General features: G+C 37.2%; 1 protein-coding gene across 2 annotated transcripts in view; it reads right to left on the reverse strand.

Annotated features, from left to right (window-relative positions):
- Positions 1-23,309, reverse strand: part of NCOA2 (nuclear receptor coactivator 2) — a 450,248-nt gene that overhangs the window by 326,741 nt on the left and 100,198 nt on the right. The gene's annotated exons all lie outside the window — the stretch shown is intronic.

Genomic DNA, 23,309 nt, shown 5'->3' on the forward strand with positions numbered 1-23,309 from the left:
AGATCATTGGGTAAAGAGAATATCTGGAAAGGTAGACTGGAGTAAGATTATTTGTTGTTTAGTTGTTTTTCAGTTGTGTCTGACTCTTTATGACCTGTTTTGGAGTTTTCTTGGCAAAAAATACTAGATTGGTTTGCCATTTCCTTCTCTAGCTCATTTTGCAGATGAGGAAACTGAGGCAGGGTTAAGTGACTTGCCCAGGGTCTCACAGCTAGTAAGAGTCTGAGGTCGAATTTGAATTCAGGTCTTGCTGACTCCAGGCCAGGGACTCTATCCACCACCTAGCTTCCCTGAATCAGATTATGAAAGGCTTTAAATGCCAAAGGAGAAATTAGCGCTTTATCTTGGGCAATAGGAGACAATGGAACACTTCTAGCAGGAAAATGATCTGTACTTTAAGAATATCACTGGCACCTACCTATGTGCAGGATGGATGGTCTGGGGAGAGACTTAAAGCAGAGAAACCAATTAGAAGGCCATTATAGTAGACCAGGTAAGAGATAAATACAGGGAGTCTCATCACCAGGTTGGCTTAAAGATAGGTATTTTTCAGCTGTAGCAGTTCTCAAGGATGATCTACTAAATTATAGAGAGATATCTAAATTATAGAGAGATCTGAGTAACATCACTAGAAGAAATATCCAGACCAGCAAAATTATAGCTCCTTGAAGTAGTGTTTTAAACTACAAAAATCATATCTCATTAATAACAACTCAAATTGTGTAAACATCAGGGTTTACAAAGGATTTTCCTCATAACTCTGAAGTAGGTATTACAAATACTAACCATGTTTTACTTTTTTTCTTGCAGAAATTTCTTTTATTTTTTGAATAATATTTTGTTTTCCCCATTTACATATAAAGACAATTTTAACAGTCTTTTAAAATTTCGAGTTTCAAATTTTCTCTCTCCCTTCTTTCCCTTTCTCCCTCCCTCCCTCCTTTGCCCTCTTCCAACAAGCAATTTGATATAGGTTATACATGTTCAATCACGTAAAACATGTAACCATATTCATCATTGAAAGGAGACACAGACCCAAAGGAAAAAAATGTTTTCTAAAAATACAGAAAGTGAAAAATAGTGTGCTTCAATCTGCATTCAGACTTCATCAGTTCTTTCTTTGGAGGTGGATAGTATTTTTCATCATAACTCCTTAGGAATTGTCTTAGATCATTGCATTCTTAAAATAGCTAAGTGGGGGCAGCTGGGTGGCACAGTGAATAGAGCAACAGCCCTGGAGTCAGGAGAGCCTGAATTCAAATCCACCTCAGACATATAACACTTACTACCCATGTGACCCTGGGCAAATCACTTAACCCCAATTGCCCTGCCTTCCAGAAAGAAAATAGCTAAATCATTCACAATTGGTCATTGTACAATATTCCTGTTATTATGTACAATGTTCTATTTCTGCTCACTTCATTTTGCATCAGTTCATATAAGACTTTCCAGGATTAGCCATGTTTTACAAATAAAACTGAAACTCAGTGACTTACCCAGGATCACAGAGCTACTACATTACTGAACCAGAAACTTTGACACATCATGCCCTCAGTAAACATGTGTTAATAGAGTGGCAGACATGTGTTCAAATATTTTCCTTGTTCACAAAAGGAGGGAAATTCTCCTCCCACTAAGTATCAAACCCCATGGCTAATCAGTGCAATGGAAAGAGCATTGGACAAGAAATCCAAGCCTTTAGTGCTACTCTCAGCTCCACTCCCAGCTAACTTGGCGATCTTGGCCCTATCCCCCAGGCCCATCTCTTGGGCCACATTTTCCTTACCTGAAAGATGAGGGAGCTGGATTAGGTGATCTACAGGGTCTCTTTCAGCAATAACATTCTATGATTCTATAATAGGGAGCTAAATTCTGCTAGAAGTGGAAAAGAACATTTATGCTATAATTCAAGGTTTGTGTAAAAGTCCCTCCTCTCAATTGTAGCCAGAGTAAAGGAGCTGTCTTCACAAAACAAACATTCAGTCTGAATAAATATTTCTGGAGCCTTTTTCCCCCTAATGGAAGATTTGGTTTCTGAAGATTAATACATCCTTTGCTTTCTATGAAATTAATGTAATAGGCCTTTGTAAACGTGGACCACTTGACAAACATTTCTTTTCAGTTAGAAGCACTCATACTAGCAGTATTTCCTAAGCTTTAAAATAGAAAGGCCTGTTTTTATAGAAAATGTTTATAGTGTGAGCCCACATCATACCTTGACTGGTCTGGTATTTATGAATTTCATTTTCAACTTCTTTAATTGAATGCCTAAGCCCCTAGTATTGTACTCCTAAATGATTACAAAGTCTAACCTAAAACAGTGACTTAAGAAATAATTGCTTTGCTTTCTTTGGCTTCATAACTTAACACCCCTCCGCCCCCCCACCCCCATCCCCATCGAAAAACCCCTCCAAGATAGAGATTTATTTAAACATATTCTCATACAAAATATACTAAACTGTTTTTCAGGAGGTTTGTACAAAATTAGGATTGTTTTAGTGAACTGCTAATATTACTTCATAATGGCTTTTATCCAAAACCTAAAAATATTTCATAAGGCATACTAAAGCTTTCCAAAGAATCAGAAATCTAAAGGAATGATCCAGTTCACATCTATAATACAAATATTGTCCCTGGTTTAGGAGAGAACCTAGGAGTTAATAATACAAAAGAACATTATGAATGATTAGGAGGAAAAAAATCAGTTGAAACTATCTTAGGATATCTATTTCATTTGCAATATCATCCTTGTGGGGGGAAAAAGGAAGGAGTTACAAAATGTTACACAACAATCAGTTCAGGAAATAAAAATAAACATGCACATAAAGTAATAAAATGAGACATTGAATAATCACATTCCAAATAATATTTCGCCCCTAAAAAAGGTTTAGTGATTATAATAGCGATGTTTATTATCTCTCTGAATTTAAGCAAGTCCTTAAATTCATCAAGCCTCAGTTTCCCCATCTATAACAGGGGTTGGACTTGATGCCCTCTGAGATCTCTTCCTCCTCTAAATCTAAGATACTATTTTAATATCCCTTCCAGAGCAATTTCAAGAACTCCCATTTAAATAAATTGGCACAGAAGATCCCCAGAGAGCAGGAGACTACTTTTCTGCATCCTAGGGATAACCCTAAGGGGCTTTTGTTTTTATATTATGGGCATTTCTGAATATGCTCCTCCTCCCCCAGCAGTATCACCACTACCACTTCCTGCCCCAGCAGGGATTTTTTCCTTATGATAAAGGAAAAACAATCAGTTAAGCAAAATCAACTGATATATCAATCTGCCTGATAAAGTGCACATTTCATACCTATAGTCCAATTCTTTAATGGAGACAGCTATATTTCCAAGGCTTGGGACCAAGGCTAATCACAGTAATTACACAGGAGTTATTTCTTTTTATTGTTCTTTTCATTTATATTGTTCTTGTGTTTGCTTATTGTGTTCCAACTTCTGCTTACTTAACAATGAATCAGTTCATGGGTTTGTATATAATGTGTTTGTATATATCTCTGCACTCTTTGTATTCATCTTCTCTTAAGACAAAGTAACATCTCATTCTGTTCATTTGCAAGTTTATTTTGCCAGTTTCTTGCAAAATTTTTCAATTGGAGTTCTTTCCATTGGAAATCACTTCAGTTGCTACAGCCTGCTTACATTCATCATGCATCTTTCTATTGCCACTTGGGTCACCTGTGATTATAATAAGAAGACTTTGGCTTTGAATAGTTCATAGTCATATAGGATCATCAGAAGATTATTGATATTAAATTAACTTTCTGTCCATATTTAATTTTTTGTCCTTCTAATTCAACAATTATAATATCCTGTAATTCTCAGTGATCAGATTATTTAAAGGACACTCATCAGAGCTGAGATGTGAACTTTAGTCTCCTGAATTCAAGTTCAGAACTTCTGCTTCACCAGACTCCTGAATCCGTCCATTCTGTATGAGGTTGTACATGTCACTTAACCCTTCTCAGTTCAAATTTCCTTATCTGTCAAGTGGGGACAATGCTATCTGTCCCAATTATCTCACATGGTGGTTGTGAAATAAATGAGAAAATGAATATAAAATTGCTTTGTAAATTGAAGATCACACAAAAATGAGGTGTTATTATTATGCTGGACTCTGTTTCTAATTTGTACCATAGGATGTAACTTGCTTCTGATGTGGACATTATTCTAATACATTATGAGAATAAAACTCAGAGTAATATCCTCTGTGCCTTTATTGTAGCTTTCTTTTTATTTACCGCATTGAAATCCCTGCATAGCTCGTTCTCCTGGATCTGCTTCCTTCTCTCTGCTTCATAGCCTTCAGTTAATAGCCTTCCCATATTTTGTTGTATACCACCTATTTGTCATTTATTTTGCACAACACAACTACATAGAATTCATATGATTCAGTTTGTTCAGCCAGTCCCCAACTGATGGGCACTGCTTTGTTTCCAGTTTGTTTTTTGTTTTTTTTTTTTGTTTTTTTGCCTTTTGGAGGGCAATTGGGGTTAAGTAACTTGCCCAAGCTTACATGGCTAGGTTTTTTTGTGTGCAGTAAGTGTCTGAGGCTGAATCCGAACCCAGGTCCCCCTGACTCCGGGGCCAGTGCTTTACTCACTGCACCACCTAGCCGCCCCTGTTTCCAGTTTTCTTTAGAGCTACTACAGAAAGGGCAAAGTTCAATTACCCCAGATTGCATATTTCATTTGTAATATCATTCTCTTGAAAAAAAAATCATTGTTATGGGAGTACCTACTCTGAAAAAGATGTTTTATATGAAGTGAACTAAAACTTTGGGCAGATTAAAAAAAAAAAAACTTTGGGCAGGTCAATGAATCTGTTTTGGCCTTAGCTGGCTCATCTATAAAATGTGGGAGATAGACTAGATTTCTTCCAATTCTAAATCTATGATGTTGGGGAAGCAATGTGGCACAGTGAATAGAGCACCAGCCCTGGAGTCAGGAGGACTTAAGTTCAAATCCAGCCTCAGACACTTTATCACACTTACTGGCTGCGTGACCTTGGGCAAGTCACTTAACCCCAATTGCTTCACCTTACCCCCTCCGAAAATAAATAAATCTATGATGTTATGAGCCATGATCCTTTGAAGTTGTTTGTTTAGCATCAAATCGCAGAATTATATGACATATACATGTGAAAACAAGAGATGTTGTTTAGTTATGTCTGACACTTTGTGACCCCATTAGGGTTTTCTTGGCAAAGATATTAAAGTGGTCTGCCATCCATTTCCTTTTCCATTTTATTTTATATATGAGAAACTAAGGCAAATAGGGTCAGGTGACTTGCCCAGAGTCATACAGTTAATATCTGAAGAGGATTTGAACTCTGGTCCTCCTGATTACAAGCCCTGTACTCTATCCAGTGCACCACCTAGCTGCCCCAATAAAAAACATATGTTTTGAGCCAGAAATTAATCTCTCAAGTTAGTAGTAAAGATTTTTTTCTCTCTGAAATATATCATGCAGAATGTAAAAGTGCCTCCTGGCCGAGGATTGTTTTGGAGCCAGCTCATACTAGCTTTAGAGAACTGATTGTTAAATTTACCATGTGAGCATTTGCACCTCAGAAATCATCAAATGCTACAAATCAAAGCTAGTGTTATTTTGTGGATTGTCTAGACTTTATAAAGTGATTGAAAAAATGTTAGTAATGCAAACTAAACTAAAAGGTGTGTCATGCGTCCATTATTTTTTTCAGTCTGCTATTAAACATTTACCAGCACATCTCTGTTGCCCCTCAGAACAGCAGCCCAACAATTTTTGTGGTATTAAAATGATAATTGGCATTAGACAATGACCTAGAAAAGTGGTTTCTCGCTGTGTGCCACAGACCCCAGGGACCTGAGTAATTTCTTCTGCAAAGGATCTGCCCAGCACTGTCATTTAGATCAAACTGAAACAACATATAAAGTGTGGCGCAGTATGATAAGTAAGCAAACATACTTTCTGCAGACTAAATAAATAAATAAAATCTCACATGACATCTATGCATTTACTATTTTTCAAATCCACCTAGCTGCCATTACGATTAATAAAATAAAAATTCATTTGAAAGGAAAAAAACCAAAAGACTGTTAGGGCACTGAGTACCAGAAGAGGCAGTGATACGGTATGAAAAGGAGAAAAGTCTGGACTCAGCAATGGTTATAGGACATCAGAAAGCAAGCTAAAAGGAGACAAAGGAGGCAAGAATAGAGAAGCTATAAAATTATGAGGTTACTCTAAAAAGATAAGTTTGAGTAAAAATAATTTAAATAAGTCGTATGAGAATCGTCCCCAAATAAAGAAAATGGTGGCCAGGGATGCCAACCAGATCAAATTTGTAGACTCTACGAAAGGATCCCCTGAATTTCTGTTTTTTTTTAATGAACATATAATTTATATACAAATATAAACATTAAATGTCTTTTAAATTCATGTTAAAAGAGGTCAACATATGAGGATAGTGTGATATTAGTAGAAACAGTGCAGGATTTGGCATCAGGTAATCTCTGTTAAAATCTTCCTCTGTTCTTTACTATCTGTATGACCTTGGGCAGATCACTTAAACTCTCTGGGCCTCAGTTTCCTCATTTGTAAAATAAAATAGTTCAATTAAGTGATTTCTAAGCTTTTCTTATTGTTCATTCGTTTTTCAGTTGTGTCTGACTCTTTGTGACCCCATTTGGGGTTTTCTTGACAAAGAACTGGAGTAATTTGCCATTTCCTTCTCCAGCTCATTTTACAGATGAAGAACTGAGGCAAACAGGGTTAAGTGATTGCCCAGGGTGACATTGCTAGTGAGTGTCTGAGGCTGGATTTGGATTTAGGTCTTTTTGACTCCAGACCCCATGCTCTATCCCCATATCACCTAGCTGTTCTTCTGAGGTGCCTTCTGACTTTAAATCTATGATCCTATGACACAATCAAAATCAAGAGAAGAGGAACAAGTTCTCAAAACAACAAGAAAAGTATAAAGCAGGAGATAAGCTTAATAAATGTGTTGGACCTTATCATGAAGCATGCCCAACACAGTCATCCAAATGAAAGAGTGATTCTCTATAGATAGGAAGGATGTTTGTGGATGACATATTGATTGTATCAAGCCCTAGGACACTGCAGACTCTCCTTAATCCAAACCACTTGAAGATGTTTGGGCTGGAGAGAAGAAAAACTAAATAGATGCAAAATGGCTCACATAATGATGCAATTGGAACCCTTAAAACTGGTTCATCAGAATTTCTTCAGGGATGGAGACCAGAAATGGGCAATGATCTGAGACCAGAGATTGATGAAAATAGTAGAAAGGGTTAGATGGTCTTAGAGAAGCTACAGTGCTTTGAATGACCCCAGGTCCACGTTTTTAACAGTATTTTTTTGTCATGCTATATGGTTCTGATTCATAGAAGGATAAAAATTGCAAATCATTCAAAAGTCAGAGGATAGACACACGGTGGGCACAAGCAGGCTGCAAGATAATATAAATGAAGAATTGCACAAGAGAAATGTTATAAAGGATGTCATCAGAGAGAAGTAATGGGAGAAAATGAACCAGTCCCACAGCAAGAGCTTGAAATAGCTGATGGGAAAGAGCTCATTCCCTGGTATCCCTGTATAAATAACAGATGAGGTCCCCATGTGTAAGATATGCACAATTCAATAGGGATATCTCCCATACAGAATGTTTAGAAAAGGCACAACAGGTAGCCTCTTTTGCAGGTCTGGCTAGTTTTTGCAATTTTGCCTAGAGTCTACTAGGTCTAAGGATATATTTGCATTTAAATTATTAATCTCTCTTTGCTTATAGACTTTCCTGGTTGTAGAAACTTGTGCTTACTTAGGGATTGCAGCAGGAGGAAGATCTCCCAGAGTCCTGTGGGGGGTTAGGCTACTCCTCTTCTAAGGTATTAAAGCAATGCTTGAACCTCAATCTGTCTAAGACCATTGATGTTGCTTCCTGGAAAAGCCTGGAGGAAAGTCCCTCCTAGATGCTTGACCATTGGGGCGCCTTGGGCAGCTCAGAGGTAGGGGTGCTGCATTCCTCACTGCATATCCTTGATGAACATTCTCCTATTGTGGCTAAGTGAATCTCTTTTTGTTAACTGTTAGGTGGACTACCAGTGCCTCATTTGGTTCTAATCTCAAACTACTGGTTTACCCTTATGCACAAAGGAGTGATCATTTCAGTGTGCTTCCATTGCATTTGGGGCTCCTGAATGGAAACACTTTGTGCTCCCAATCCCCCTCTGCCCCAATTGTGCTGAAGAGGGATGTTTCTGCCTCTTCAGGGACTCAAACCTGGAGTCAAGAAGACTTGATTTCAAGTCTTGCCTCAGATACTTACTTTCTAGCAGTGTGACCCTGGACAGACACCAGTTTAGGCCCTGGTAATTATAGTGTCACCAACATGAGCACGATTGGCACAGTAGATACCATACTGGATCTGGTGTCAGGAAGACCTGAGTTCAAATCCTGCCGCAAGTTATCTTTGTGACTCTGGGCAAGTCACTTAAACTCTGTCTATCTCAGTTTCCTCACCCATTAAATGGGGATAATAGTAGCACATACCTCCCAGAATTGTGAGGATCAAATGACATAATATTTGTAAAGTGATCTGCAGATCTAAAAGTGCTATACAAAGGTTAGCTCTTATTATCTTTATCATTCTTATTATTTTTACCTACTCCCTGCCTGCATTAAACACACAAATGCGGATTAGAAGCCATTTTCTTTTGGACAGAGGGTTGAATAAACAACTGCAATGAAAGAACAGTGAACAATTGAAGGGACTTTCATTTGGACAGGAAGAAGCAAAGAGTTTGTACTGCGGGCTTCAAAGGCTGAATTAGCTTTTGCTACTGACTTCAGCCCTCTCCCTAAAGGAGAAAAAATTATCTACCAATTCAACAGCAATATAAACTTTGAGTCAGTCCCACCTCTAAGAGACAAGTAAGAAGACATGAGCAGTTCCCTCTGCCACTCTGTAGTCTCACCAAGGTATGCTCATTAGGTCTAGGCCAGTGGGTTAGAGTGCCCTTTGTTCCTCAGCATCCGATTTTCATTGTGTTTATTGCATTTCAGAGGAGGAAAAGGAGACAGAGCCCAGAGATTAGGGACCCTACTTGATGCTGCCTGCTTTTCTCTTCATGTGGTGGACAACAGGAAGAATGGTTCCCCTACTCCTTTAGCTTCTCTCTTCCAGAAGCTCCCCAAAAACATAGTCCCAGAAATCCAAGTTCAAACATGTCACCAATTGGTGAGCTCTGAGATGATATCTGCTTGAATCTCCATAGAAACCCTTGCAAAACAGGTGTGATACATGCAAGGTCAAAAGACAAAGGAAGGTCCTCCAGAAGGTTGACTGGACTCCCTCTGTAAGATCTATGGGAAGACATGGAGAAGAGGCATACAGACTAGGTAGGCATGGATGCTTACCTCAACAGAGGGAGTACTCGTAGAGTAAGAGATTAGAAACTAAAGTAATAAAAAGTATTTAAGTATCAGATCTGTCAATGAGTCATTTCTTCTGGCTGTACTATGTTGGAGGCAGTACCCCCATTGCCAGGATCATGCATCTATCAAAGTATTCAAGGTCTTCAGTTTGAAGAAAAGTTAAGTATAAATTAAGGAATGACCTAGAATTCAGAAATTTGCAACAAGAAACTTTTTTTTAGCTAAACAGCATTATCTTTTGCTTCCAAGAAAAAATAATATAATTTTTCACTGGCAGAAAACAATTTATTTTTTTAAATAAAAAATGCTATTTTATGTATGCTAAATCCCATAATGAAATAGTATTACTAACTTTCATTTTCTCCCTCTATTCATTGAAAACCTGCATGCTATTATTATTTATATAAACATCTTTTAAAGAGCTTTTTTATTATAACTGTTTAAAAAATACTTAGTTGTCACTAACTGTCAGCACAAGAAAAACATTTCCAACTATGAAGTGGCTCCTAGGGACTAGAACAACCCAATGTATGTAACAGGCAAAGCTTTTTAATTTCTATTTTTTTCTTTTCTTCTGGCATGTTCTTTCCTAGTCACCCAGTACCCTTCTACTATTTCTCCCAAGATTCTTCTGCCGTTGTCCGCATATCCCTCTCACCCCTGTAACAACTCACACAGCACTGCTACCCCTAGGGCCCTTAAGATGTCACTTCTATTCCCCACCCCCTCATCAAGGCCCACTTTCCTGATTACTTATTCATTCAAAGTACTATACTCAGGTATACCTTAGAAACTAATCTCAGAAATTAACTGATTCTCAGGTGTTAATGATTTAATAAGTTATTCCTAAAATTTCAACATTAACTGGGGAATACTAGACACCGAATACTTTAATGTTCCCGAAATGACTCTTTAATAAAGGATTGCCAGATAATGGCAGACCTAGATACTTCATTCTGACATGAGAACTCTCCATGTCAGCATCAAGTGGTCCACAAAACCACAACTAGGACAGGGTGACAGGGCTTTTCAACAAAACACTGTCCTTCAGTAGCTTTACTTTCTCCTCATGATGGTCTCTGGGCCCACTGACTTTGTACCTCGTGGTCTTCTACTGGCCCTGCCAGATGGTGGGACCACCTCTTGCTCTCTCAGCTAGTTCAGACAGTGCCCTATCCAGGACCCTATACAGACAGGGCACTATCACCTGGTGGCTTTCTCCCAGGGCTTATTTCCCCTGGGAAACAAGGGGGAAGATCCTATCCTCCCCTTCTCCTACTTCCTCTATCCTGGCCAGCCCCAAGTGGGGTTGGGTGGGACGGGAGTTAAGGAATCAGAAATCCCTGACTGCTACAGGGACATGTAGTTGCCTCTCTGGGGATGGGACATTCGATCTTCCAGAATGACTGTCTTTTATGTCCTTCCTCGTCCTCAAACCCCACCTAACTAAACTGTCCTAGAAGTTCAATAAATCTAGTTTCAGCTCCGATAGTCCCTATAACATTATCCTAAAAGAGGTCATTTTTCAATTCTTTGATGGAAAAAGTTTATCACTGCTTTATCTGAAAATAGTTCACTTCCAATTGGTGTAAAAAAAAAAGTCCCTGCCTTAATGTTCCACGTAGAGCTAAGGAGTGAGAAGCAATATTTGTAGAATTGCATTAAAAAGTAGCAAGTAAAGGTCATTGCCAGTGAGATTTACTTTTAAAGGGTAGAGGCAGAGAAAGTGGGGCTCTTCCAGCTTGACTTGCCCTAGAAGTAAGAGCAATTGCAGAGGTCAAAGCTGTAGCCCACCAAAAATGTGACACTGTAGAGACAAGGAGACAGAAATGATTGTGAGGGATCCTCTTTTGGCTGCTGCAATACCTCTCACCTCAAGTTATCTTCTTCTTCTCCCCTCCTCCTGAATCTCTCTTAAGTAGGTCAGTTAACGCTAACCTTATCAGAATGTTCCCTAAATGAGAATTCTCCTTTCCTTCCCAATAAAGTAAGATTATGTAGATTTTATACTGTATGTAGCTAATGTAGGTTAAAATTTGAAAATTAAAGGGTCTGGGTTGCTTTTGGTGAGTAGAAATTCTAGGTTCATCAAGGCTGGCTCTACATAGTACAACTATGATGAAGTAATATTTGGAAACAAAATTTCAGTTCTAGTTAACAGATTCATTCAAGTTCCTAGACCTACTTAGGGCAATGGTTGGCATAGTGGACATTTAGAATGTGGCAACAGCACCCAAGGTTTGGAGGGTCTTTCCTATAACCTTATCTTATATATAATATAACATATTATATATATATATAATATAATAACCTTATATTCCTCCTTATCTTCTTACCTCCTTGCTACAGCAACCACATTCTCAGGCCAATTCCTTTTTTTTAATCTTTAAAATAAAATGTTATTTATGCCTTTTGTTTTTATATCACCTATATTTTCTAACATATCCCTCCTCTCAGTCTCCCAAAGAATTGTCCTTTATAACAAAGAATAAAAAAGAGGAAAATAATATTAATTCAGCAAAACTAATGAACACATTTTAAAAGTATGACATTATATACAAAATTCTACCTCTGTAAAGTAAGTGAGGAGAGCCTTCTCGTATCTCTTCTTTAGGGTCATGCATCATCATTATTGTTTCACAGAATGCAGTTTGGATTGTTTTTCTTTCCATTTATAGTCATGCTGTAGCCTGTTTCTTGGGTTCTGCTTGCTTTGCTTTGCATCAGTTCATCTAAGTCATCCCATGTTCTGTATTTCCCACTTTCTATGGCACAGTGATATTCCATCGTATTCATGCACCACAACTTGTTGAGATATTCCCCAACTGAAGAGCACCTACTTTCCAATTCTTTGCTACTACAAAAGTGCTGTTATAAATATTTTGGTATCTGCGGGCTCTCTTTTTGTCACTAACCTCTTCCGATCACATGCATAGCAATGGAATCTCTAAATCAAAGGGAATGGAAACTTTAGTAACTTTATTAGAACATCTGTTGGACCAATTCATGGTTCTACCAACAGTGAATTAGCGTGCTTGTCCTTCCACAACTTCTCCAACATTGACTATCCCCATCTGTTGCCGTCTTTCCCACTTTGCTTGGTGTGAGGTAAAACCTCAGAGCTAATTTGACTTAAATTGCTCCTCTTACAGTTAGTGATTTAGAGTAGTTATTCATGTTGTTGCTAGTAGTTGGCAATCTTGTTTTCTGAACTACTGTTCATATCTTTTGACTACCTCTGTATTGGGAAAGTACTTTTGTTCTTATATATTTGTAAGTTGTCAGGCCAATTCTCAAGTTACTTCAGGCATGAGGATACATAAGAAAACAAACTATATTCAGGAAGGTAAATATAGGTTCGTGAGCTAGACACAGAATTCACTTTTGTCCAGCTTAGGAAAGACCTCTTGCTAATGCTTCTGCTGCCTGAGTACCTGTCCAGACACCTACATTCAGGTGATTCCCAGCTATTTTCCTTTGCCTAACTCTCCAAGAAGTCTATGTTCTCTTTCTACTTTCTAATGGGATCCATCTTAGAAGTAAAGAGATAATGGTAAAATGAAATAATTGTTTCAAGGACTGCTTCAGTGTAATAAATGGTATCTTGGTGACCTGAAATAGTCAATTTGCTTTTAACTTACTTCAAGGAATATCTTAGGTCCTGGAGGGAATAAGGCTTACTGAGTAGTGATTCTGATTTGTCCTACTGTGCTAGTGGGAACACATTCTAAGGTAGCCATTCTACCTTTCAGAGGGAAATAAGAATTACTCCTAATTCTAGGTCCAGACAGTTCAGCGCCTTACAGTCACTATAACTGTGCCTGGTTCCCAGGGACACAGCCTGAAAAGTAGATGGGAATGAGACTAAAGAGTGTGCTCACCCATGATTCTCTGGAGTGTCTTCTTTTGTGCCATCGGCCCTTGGAGATATATTGTTCCTATTAATGAAAAATTTGCTTAGGGGAATCTTCTGCTCAGTCAGGAGTGTGGATCACAAAGGTGCCTCATTAACTACCTCCTCCATCTAGGAATAAATCTAGGTGGAAGGGAATATTTAGGAACCTGGTAGGACCCAGGAAGCTCTTTCCTCCTCTCTCCTTGGGGAATTTATACCCTCTGAGAAGAAAAATTATCTAGCACTTCCTAGTGGGAAATAAAAGATGTAGAAAATGGATTGATGACTCTGATCTCAGTACACACTCAGATGCTGTCTGGCACCCTACTAAAAGTATGAAATAGATGTTAAGATAAACCAAATGTATAAATGCCATAATACTAGACTCCTGAGCAATAAGAATCATTTGTAATACATTAAAAATTATGTTGGGCAAAATTGATTGATTTTTAATAGAGTTACAAGATTAGTAGATGAAGCAAATGCATTAGTTTTTATATGTCTTGACTTTAGTAAAGCATTCAATACAGTTACATGAAATTTCCCTTGCTAAATCAATTTAAATTGACTTAGATATGAGAACTGTCATATAAACTAAAAACTAACTGAAAGGCTGGCTCTTCTGAAGAAATAGTCATGCTTTAAGCTACAGGGAAGCTTATACTATAAACTTCAGTTATCTAGCATTCTATCAACCAGAAATCTCTAGTAATCAGTGCTTTCATGCTTCATCTATACCCTCATCACTGATATACACAGTCATGACCCTGCTTGAGCTTTCAACACACTGAATTGTTTCTGAATCATAAGAGGAAAAAAAAGTATGTTCAGGATAATTTTATATATTATGGTAACCTAACCCTTTGAAGAATGGTCATCTATATGTGATATAGGCCATTTCTCTCCATTAATTAGATTACCCCAACTCTTGACAATGCTAGGTAACAGGGAATTCTAAAAATTGTAAAATGTTGTAATACGTTGTAGCTTACTTTAGACTTTCAAAGGTCTGGAAGGAGTTTAAAAATATGTGACTGAAGTCATCAGGTGAAAAACATTATACTTCACAAAGATAGAACCTGAGATATCTAAAAATAGCAAATTAAAATTTAGCTCAGGCTCTTTTGAACTTATATGCAACTTTGTACTGTCTCTTAAAAGAAAACACACACACATTGAAATTATATTAAAACATAGAATTAAACCTGTCTTTTGAGTAATGATATGTCCATGTAGCATAAACAAATCTGCAGATGATACTCAGAGTCTTTTCTATTCATTGGGAGCAAAGCTTTGGTCTTTTCTTAATATCACTGAGATAGCTGCTAGCTTCCTTAATAACAAAGAAATTTGCTTTATGGAAGGACCTGGGTGGTGGTGTTGTTTTAGAGCAACAGCAATTCACAGGAACAATGTACTGTATTAAGGCAGAAAGCATGCCTTTACAAGGGGATCCTTTGACAGTGGCTTCCACAAGACTCAGTGACTGGGCACCTGATCTTTTAAAGCATTGCATGAAATGCCATCCCAAAGCACCAGTTCATGAAATTTGTTATAGAAGGTTATACCATTTCTCGAAAGGGTATAGTTGGGATTTTGTAGCTAACAACATTGGAAGGTCATAGGTTCATAGATTTAAAGTTAGAATAGATCCTGAGAAAATCTAGTCCAACTCCCTATTTTTCAGAAGAGTAAACTGAGGACCAGAGAGGTATTGACTTGCCCAAAGTTACCAATTATTAAATACAAGTACAAAGATCCAAATCCAAGTCCTTTGACTACAAAGCCAGTTCTCCTTTCTTTGCTTCACTAAAGTTACAGATTTAAATCCCAGGACTGTCAAAACTGGGTTATTTCAGTGAAAGAGGAAGGAATACACTCTTTTACTCTATATGTAAAATATACCTTTAAAACTTGAATTTCCAACTGGTTTACTTTCAATAACGATGAGCAGGGGATTATTCAGTTTAGTGACTGACCTGAGGCATGAAAGAATAGCTACTCTCCTATCAGGCACACTGTCTATCAGCCTAGAATCAGGGAATGTTTTCCGTCTTCTAGCACTGTGAAATGCTGAATGTACCACGTTTAGGTGAAAATATATTCATATATTATACATCAAAATTGTTATTTATATGATATATATTCGCACATAATCTCATTTGAACCTTATAACAACCTGTGAAGTAGCTGCTATTTTTATCTGCATTTTATAAGAAAACTGAGGTTGAGAGTGTAAATAATTTGCCCAGGGTAACACAGCCAGTAAATGCCTGATTTGAACTCTGGTCTTTACTCCAAGTGTAGGACTTTATCAACAATCATCTGGTTGCCTATATATAATTCCTGTATATGTTTTTACATGATGTTCTTTCATGACCAGAATAATATTAGAGGCACAGGGAGACTTGGGGTTCTTTTTATTACTTTTGTAGATGTGACTGTTTAATCATTTTAACTGAATATGGAAATGTTAATAAAATCAAATTTTCATCTTGATGTTCTTCCTCCGTATGACTCAGAAGATTTCCATGTTAAAAGAGATTGTATAGTTTCCAGTATGTAGACATCACCTTAAAAAGATTACTATGATGGATAATTTAAAGGTATGATGGTAGTGATTTCTATCAGGGTTTATTCTTCCATTTTTGTATGTTCACTCATTCATTCATAATTCAATAACTGTTGACTAAGTACCTACTACATACAAAACGATGACTAAGTGGCATAGTTGAAAGAGCACCAAACCTGGAGTCAGGAAGATAGGAATTCAAATCCAGACTCAGACGCTTACTAGCTATGTGACTCTGGGCAAGTCACTTAACCCTATTTGCCTCAGTTTCTTCATCTATGTAAAATGAACTGGAGAAGGAAATGGCAAACCACTCCCATATATTGCCAAGAAAACCCCAATAGGGTCACCAAGACACAACTGAAAAACAGTAACATGCAATATATTATGCTGGACTCTGAGGAAGATACAAAGATAATTAAGACAAAATAAAGACTTCTAACATTAAAGAAAGAATTCTATAGTTAAATATTTTCTTCTTCATCAAGCTTGAAAATATCTGGAGAGAACAGTGTCAGGGAAGAACTCTTTCTCCATCTGGCATTTAAAACTCTTTACAATCCGTCCTCTTCCTACCTTTTCAGCCTTGTTATATGTCATTGCCCTCCATGCTCTCTGTGGCCTGACCTACTGGTCGACTTGATTTTCCTCATGCATGCCTGCTCCATGTTCCCATCTTGCAGCCTTTCCACTTAGCACTCCCTCCCCACATCTGCCTCTTGGAATCTTTAGCCTCAACTCAAGCATCACCTATTGAGGTTATTCTGGCCCCACTCCCAGCTACTAATACCTTCTCCTCTAATGCTACCTCATATCTATTTTTTTTTAAAGTCTTGTATGACAGAAGACTAGCCTTGGGTTCATGGATCAAGACCTGAGTGAAAGATTGCTATAGCTCCTCCCAACCTAGATGCTAACGGCAGTTCATCCTCCCTCCTCAAACCCTGACAGGCAAGAAAGAGACTGATTTGCTACTGGGCTAGTCTTTTGTATGCACATCCAGGTCCAGCTTAGTGCCAATCAAAAAGGAACATGTAAGTGGTCTGGGAACAATCATAGAATACCTGTGCATACTTAGAAATTAAGAGCAGGGTCCTCTGTCACCCATACCTAGTAGTAGGTTCACCAAACATCCACATGAGTCCCCTGTGTGTGCTCCCAGAAATGTGTACTAGTTGGACTATTCTCATTACACTCATAAGTACCTATTTATGTGTTATCTTCCTGTTTAGACTTGAAGCCCTTTGAAGGCAGGAATGGTTTCATTTTTGTGTTCATATACCCAATAACTTATCATAGAATCTGACACAGGTGCTAAGTTGCTGACTGATTGATCTGGTTGTTTTTGATAAGTGACAGTTTGATCAATGTGTGATCTCCTTGATGTAGGTGATCGCTCTGTCGCTGAAGACTGTCACCTTTCAGCACTTTCTCATCTGGTACTACTCTTGTTAATTTGTGATATCAAACATCCAACCCAAAAAGCTCAGTAAGGAACACAATCTGGCCCTGGCCCAAACCCTCAATCTAGTAATTAAAGCTAGAGATGAATAAATCAAAGAAGATACTGAGCAATATAAAAAAAATATTATAGATCTAGGCTGTCTGAAGTCCCACCCTAAAAAGAGGAAATGACTCCATAGAAACTGCAAGCAGAGATTAAAGGCAAAAAATTGAATTAGCACAAGAACTATATGAATACCTAGAAGAAATGCAGCAAGATATTTAAAAAGTGAAAAGAGGAAGAAAGAATTGAAAGGGTAATAAACACCTTAAGAGAGAAAGTGGTCGACTTTATACCAATAATAGACTCCCTGAAAAGGTGAATAAAACAAACAGAAGTCAATGGCTCTGTGAAACAGTGAGAAATGGTAGAAGAAAATCAAGATAGAAAAAAAATGAAGAAAATGCAAGATATCTATTACCAAAAGCAACTGATCTGGCAAACTGGTCAAGAAGAATTCACTACACTCCCTGAAAAAAAAATGTCTTTTTTTTTAAAGCCTGGGTGCTACATTTCAAGAAATCATAACTGAAAAACTACACAAATCCATTAGAACCAGAGGGTCAATTTAAAATAGAAAGAATGTATTGATCATCTGCTTAAATAAATCCCCAAAGGAAAAGTACCAGGAATATCAGTGCCAAAATCCAAAGCTTCCATATCAAAATGCACCAAGCAACCACACTTATAAGATCACACAAAATCTGAAAGCATCTACTATTAACTAGAGGAGATTTTGGAACATAAAATACCAAAAGGTAAAAAACATTCCCTAAGAACCTTGGATAACTTACTCTTTAAAGTTGATTGTAATTCTGCTTTGGCATGGGAGGGAAAGGCTGGGATGAGGGGTAGAGTAAACCTTTAAGAACAAAAGATTTTTAAGCATTTTTCATGAAAAGACAACACCTGAGTAGGAACTTTGAAATAACAAACACAAAAATCCAGCAAAACCCAGAAAAGTCAATTTATTTGGAAAAGGTTGTGTGATGATGTAGTCCTAACATTCTAATAGTGGAGAGTCAACAAATATACTTTCATAAGCTTAACAAAAAAGGGTATTGGGGAAATTCAATTAAAACAAAGGACCTGGTGGCAGATTGGTTCAGTTATTAGGGTTCCAAGAGGGGAAAGAAAAGGAAGCATGAAAAGAGAAATACATTAGCGTAGAAAGGAGGAAGAAGGAGATGGAACTTTCTGTTTCTCTTAATTGGGGTACATGACAAGAAGAGTATACAAACATGAAGGAGGAAGTGGGGGAGAGCAGGAATCAGATGAGCCTTACTCTTATCTGATCTTTCCACAGGCACTCTACCATCGACTATTTTTGTCTTATATCATCTTTGTTAGTTTGTTGGGTGTGAGGTTAGTTATTTTGATTTGCATTTTTCTCATTAGTGATTTGGAGCAATCATTCATATCATTGTTAATTGTTTGTATTTCTTCCTTTGAAACTGTTTGTTCATATCTTTTGACCATGTGTCCACTGGGGAATGGCTTTTGGTTTTATTTATTTGTGTTAGTTTCCTATATATCATGTGTATCAAGCCCTTCTCAGGGATATTTTATACAAAGTTTCTCCCCACTTAACAGATTCCCTTCTTACCCTATTTTTTAACTTTGTTTACATAAAAGTTTTTCAATTTCATACAATGGAAATCATGATTGTTGTTTTGTTGTTGTTTTTTGTAGTAACCCTTATCTTTTGTTTGGCTACAAATTTTGCTTCTACCTATACCTATGAAGAGTCTGTGATGTGGTCCTCTTTGAAATACTTTATAACATGACCTTTAGTGTTCATGACACGTCTATTTTCAGATCATATTGACATAAGGTATAAGATGCTGGCCTAAATTTAGTTTATACCAAACTGATTTCCAATATTCCTGTAAACTCCTGTCAAATAGGAAATTTTTCCACAAATAATTTGTTTTCAGACTTATCAAAAATTGAGCTATGAAGTTCTATTGTTTCTGATTCTTCCTTATCTAGTCTGTTCCATTGGCTTGCTTTTCTATTTTCTAACTACCACTAAATAGCTTTGACAAATATTGCTTTATTAATTTATTAATATGATGTCTGGAAGGGCTATTTCCCTCCTGGACAACCTCCTTGCCTAGATTGTCACATACAGTTAGATGAATAGTTTATTTAATCAGTTCACGAAAATATATGTATTTATATGTGTATGTAATTTAAACCCACTATGTTATCTCATATACATATGTCTAAGATATATGCATTAAGTGTATATACCTTAGGTAGATGTTGTAGATGGAATATCAATTAGGCTCAGTATCCAATCACAGAAGATTGGGCTACATCTAATTTGGGAAATTGTTCAGTGCTTTCAATGACCCCAAGCAGCCTGCTGCTGTATAAAATCATCTTTCTAATACCAATATTCTTCAAATGACTGTGAATTGTAGAACACCGTGATCTCAGAAGAATAAAAATTTCATCTGTCCCGAAGAACAGTGGAGAGGGTTAGGAAGGTGCATCATTTTAAAATGATGACTAGGGTGTCAGAAATGGCATCAAAACATCATCTGTGGGAAAGGCAGTTTAATGTAATGGGAAGAGCACTAACTCTTGAGTCTGAAGATTTTGATTTGATTCTTGACTTTGCCTTTTACAACCTGTATTATTTTGAACAAGTTACAACCAGTCTGGGACTCAGTTCCTTAATCTGTAAGACCGGGGTCTGTACCAAATGGGACATTAAGTTTTCTTCTATAACTAACTCTATGATTTTACAAAATATGACCAAAAAAGAAGGATTTTAATGAGTGGTAAATAACATACAACTATCTTTTTTGTTTGGTTTAATTTATTCTCCCTCTTTTTTGTTTGTTTGTTTTGTTCTTTGCTTGTACAGTGGGAGTAACCAGAAGAATTTCTGTTTTGCTGGACTGGAGTATCTGCCATGATACATGTTCTATCACTTTTTTTTTTAAAGCAATTGGGGTTAAGTAACTTGCTCAAGGTTACACAGCCAGGTGTTTCTGGGTGGGTGCTAAGTGTCTGAGCCCAGATTTGATCCCAGGTCATCCCAACTCTGGGGCTGGTGCTCTTACACACTGTGCTACCTGGCCGCCTTGTTCTACCACTTTCTATGGGACAAGTGTTTATAGCCACCATTGCCTCTGGGGAAGTTGGGGAGGGAAAAGAAATGCCCTCTCTAGTCTTGGTGGACTCTGAGAGAGAAAAAGCACTGAAAAGAGCAAAAGAGAAAAAAAGCACCCAAAAGCAAAGAGTTTCAAAGCATGAAAATAAGAGACATTACCTTCATTTCCACACATTCTCATCCCACAGTGAGAAATAGCAGTCCAAGTAGGTAATGATATCCAGGGAATATAATCAGAGAAAGGCCCCCACTGTGTAGGGTAGATCCTTCTTGTGTCATCGAATCTAATACACATATAATAAGTGCCTAGTATCTACCAGGCACTTGTGCCAAGCCCTGAGGATACAATTAAGAAGCTAAAAAATCCAGTTTCCACCCTTTATAAAGGAAGGCATTGGGAGGAATTTGACACGCCACCTCAAGCCCTCCAATCAGAGGGGAGAGGAGGCTGAAGGAGGTCATGTTAATCAAAACTTGAGTTAGCAGAAAGATGATGAAATTAGAGGTGATAAAGAGCTTATCCTAGGAGGGGCAGCTTGTTCTGTGGAGTTGAAATCAAGCATGGTAGCAGAAATTGGGTGAAACCTATGAACCCCTTCTCAAAATCTCAAAAAAATTATTTTAAGTGCATAAAATACATAGAGCATCACAAAGGAGACCAATTACATTGAAATAGAGTTATCAAAATAGTTTTAAAACAAGTTCACAGATACCAGGTTAAGAACTCCTCCTCTATGGAAAATTTATAGAAAGATTAGGACAATAATGACAGAATAAAAAGGCATGATCAGTTTGCAGTTTGCATAAGTAGAGATGGTACTCATACAATTGAGTACATAGATCCATCACCATAAATTGATATGAAATTAAAAAGCTTACCTGATAATCTTAATTTGGTATAGGTTGATATTTAGCACCCCTACAATATAAAACTCAATTACTAGCAAAAACCCAAGAGCATTTTCACACGCACACACACACATACACACACACACACACACACACACACACACCCCTTAAGTGTGTAATAGAAGATAGGAATTTAGTGACCCAGCCAGGTTCCAACAAGTGCTAGCAGTTCCTTACTCAAATAAAACTGGAATTTATCTACAGTTACAAATAAAACACTTAGTAAAATTGTAAAAAAAAAAAAAAAAAAAAAAAAGCAGCAGCTCCTTGAATTTTTTAATTTAAACTATGATACAAATTTCTTTTAATGAATATTTCATGATGAGTTCATTCATTCAAAAATATTTATTAAATGTTTAACATTTGTAAGGTGCTTTGCTCTCTTTCATATGTGGAAAAGTATTTAAATCGACCTCCACAGAATGATACTAAGGCAAAGGTCTTATAATACAAACCACCACTTTTTATAAGTTCTGACACCTTTCCCTGACACAACTCCACATTCCTGACTTTGTAAGCCTTTAGAATAATAAATGAGAGGGTGCAGTGTAATCTCTTTTTCCTCTAAAACATAATTCAATTTCTTGGAAATTAAAGCAAAACATCTAAAAGAATAAATTAATTTGCCTCTATCATTTGAGGAATTTGTGTGTGGTGGGTACGAGACTTTAAAATGATAAACTCTCATGTTTGGCTTTGCTTAAGAACTTGGTAAGTTTACATATATGAAGATACATAATAATTAATTACACTTAATGTTAACTGAAGAATATGTCAAAAAGAAGTGGTTCTTATTTCTGCTATCTTTTTTTTTAATCTGGGCCTCTAATTTTTATCTTCTACCATATTTCAATTTCCTCTTTAAGATAGCCAGCAAATTAAGTTTATAGTTTATTTTAATATTTCCTCCTGTCAAATTATATAGGTAAAGTTTCTGCATGCTTGTACCATAATCCTATTTCCAAAAGGAAAAAAAAATACAAATCTGTAACTTAATACTCCTTCAATCAAAAAAAAAATTGAGTAGATACAGTGTATAGAGCACTGTAAGCATTATGAAAGGGAGGCAAAAGTTTGCTATTTCAAGAAATCTTCTTGCAAAGAGATTACAACCTTTTTGAAAAATCTCAATTGGGGGTGGATGAGGTAGGGTGGTGGAATAACATATACAAGACATTCATGTCATTCAAGACATATACAAATTTTATATATACAAAAATGTATATATATATATATAAAAGAAAAATATGTATTTACAGATGACTATAGTAAGCATAACTAGGGGCAGCTAGATGGTGCAGGGAATAGAGCACCGGCCCTGGAGTCAGGAGGACCTGAGTTCAAATCCAGCTCAGACACTTAACACAAAAACTAGCCGTGTGACCTTGGGCAAGTCACTTACCCCCAATTGCCCTACCTTCCCCCCCTCCAAAAAGCAAAAAAACAACAAGAAAAACAACCCTATAGTAAGCATAACTAAAATCCTCTGGGTTCCCATGGCAAACCCTCTGGATTTAGGATTCTTTTAAAGTAACAGTGTTGGGGGAAAAAAGGATCCTCAAATAAAGGAAAGAATAATGATGACCACTACTCTGAAGAAAGTAAAATAAAAACCAGCTCTTTTAAGTAACTAGTGTGTTTTAGTGGTATGCACAGAATGCTAGGCCTCAGTACCAGTACAAATCCAGATCTAGGAGAAAACTCAGAAGACAAATTCTCGGTCAATAATGTATGAGTCCCACAGGGGATCCTTTGTGCCATGTCAGGGACTCTGGTGTGGGGCTGCCACTATACAGCCCCAGAGTAAAAGGCTACAACACCAACATAGCATTGAGTATTTCCAG

Source organism: Petaurus breviceps, unplaced genomic scaffold (genome assembly GCF_028583685.1).
Source record: "Petaurus breviceps papuanus isolate PSGF00001 unplaced genomic scaffold, PetGlider_PUasm1.0 38, whole genome shotgun sequence".
Lineage (NCBI taxonomy): Eukaryota > Metazoa > Chordata > Mammalia > Diprotodontia > Petauridae > Petaurus > Petaurus breviceps.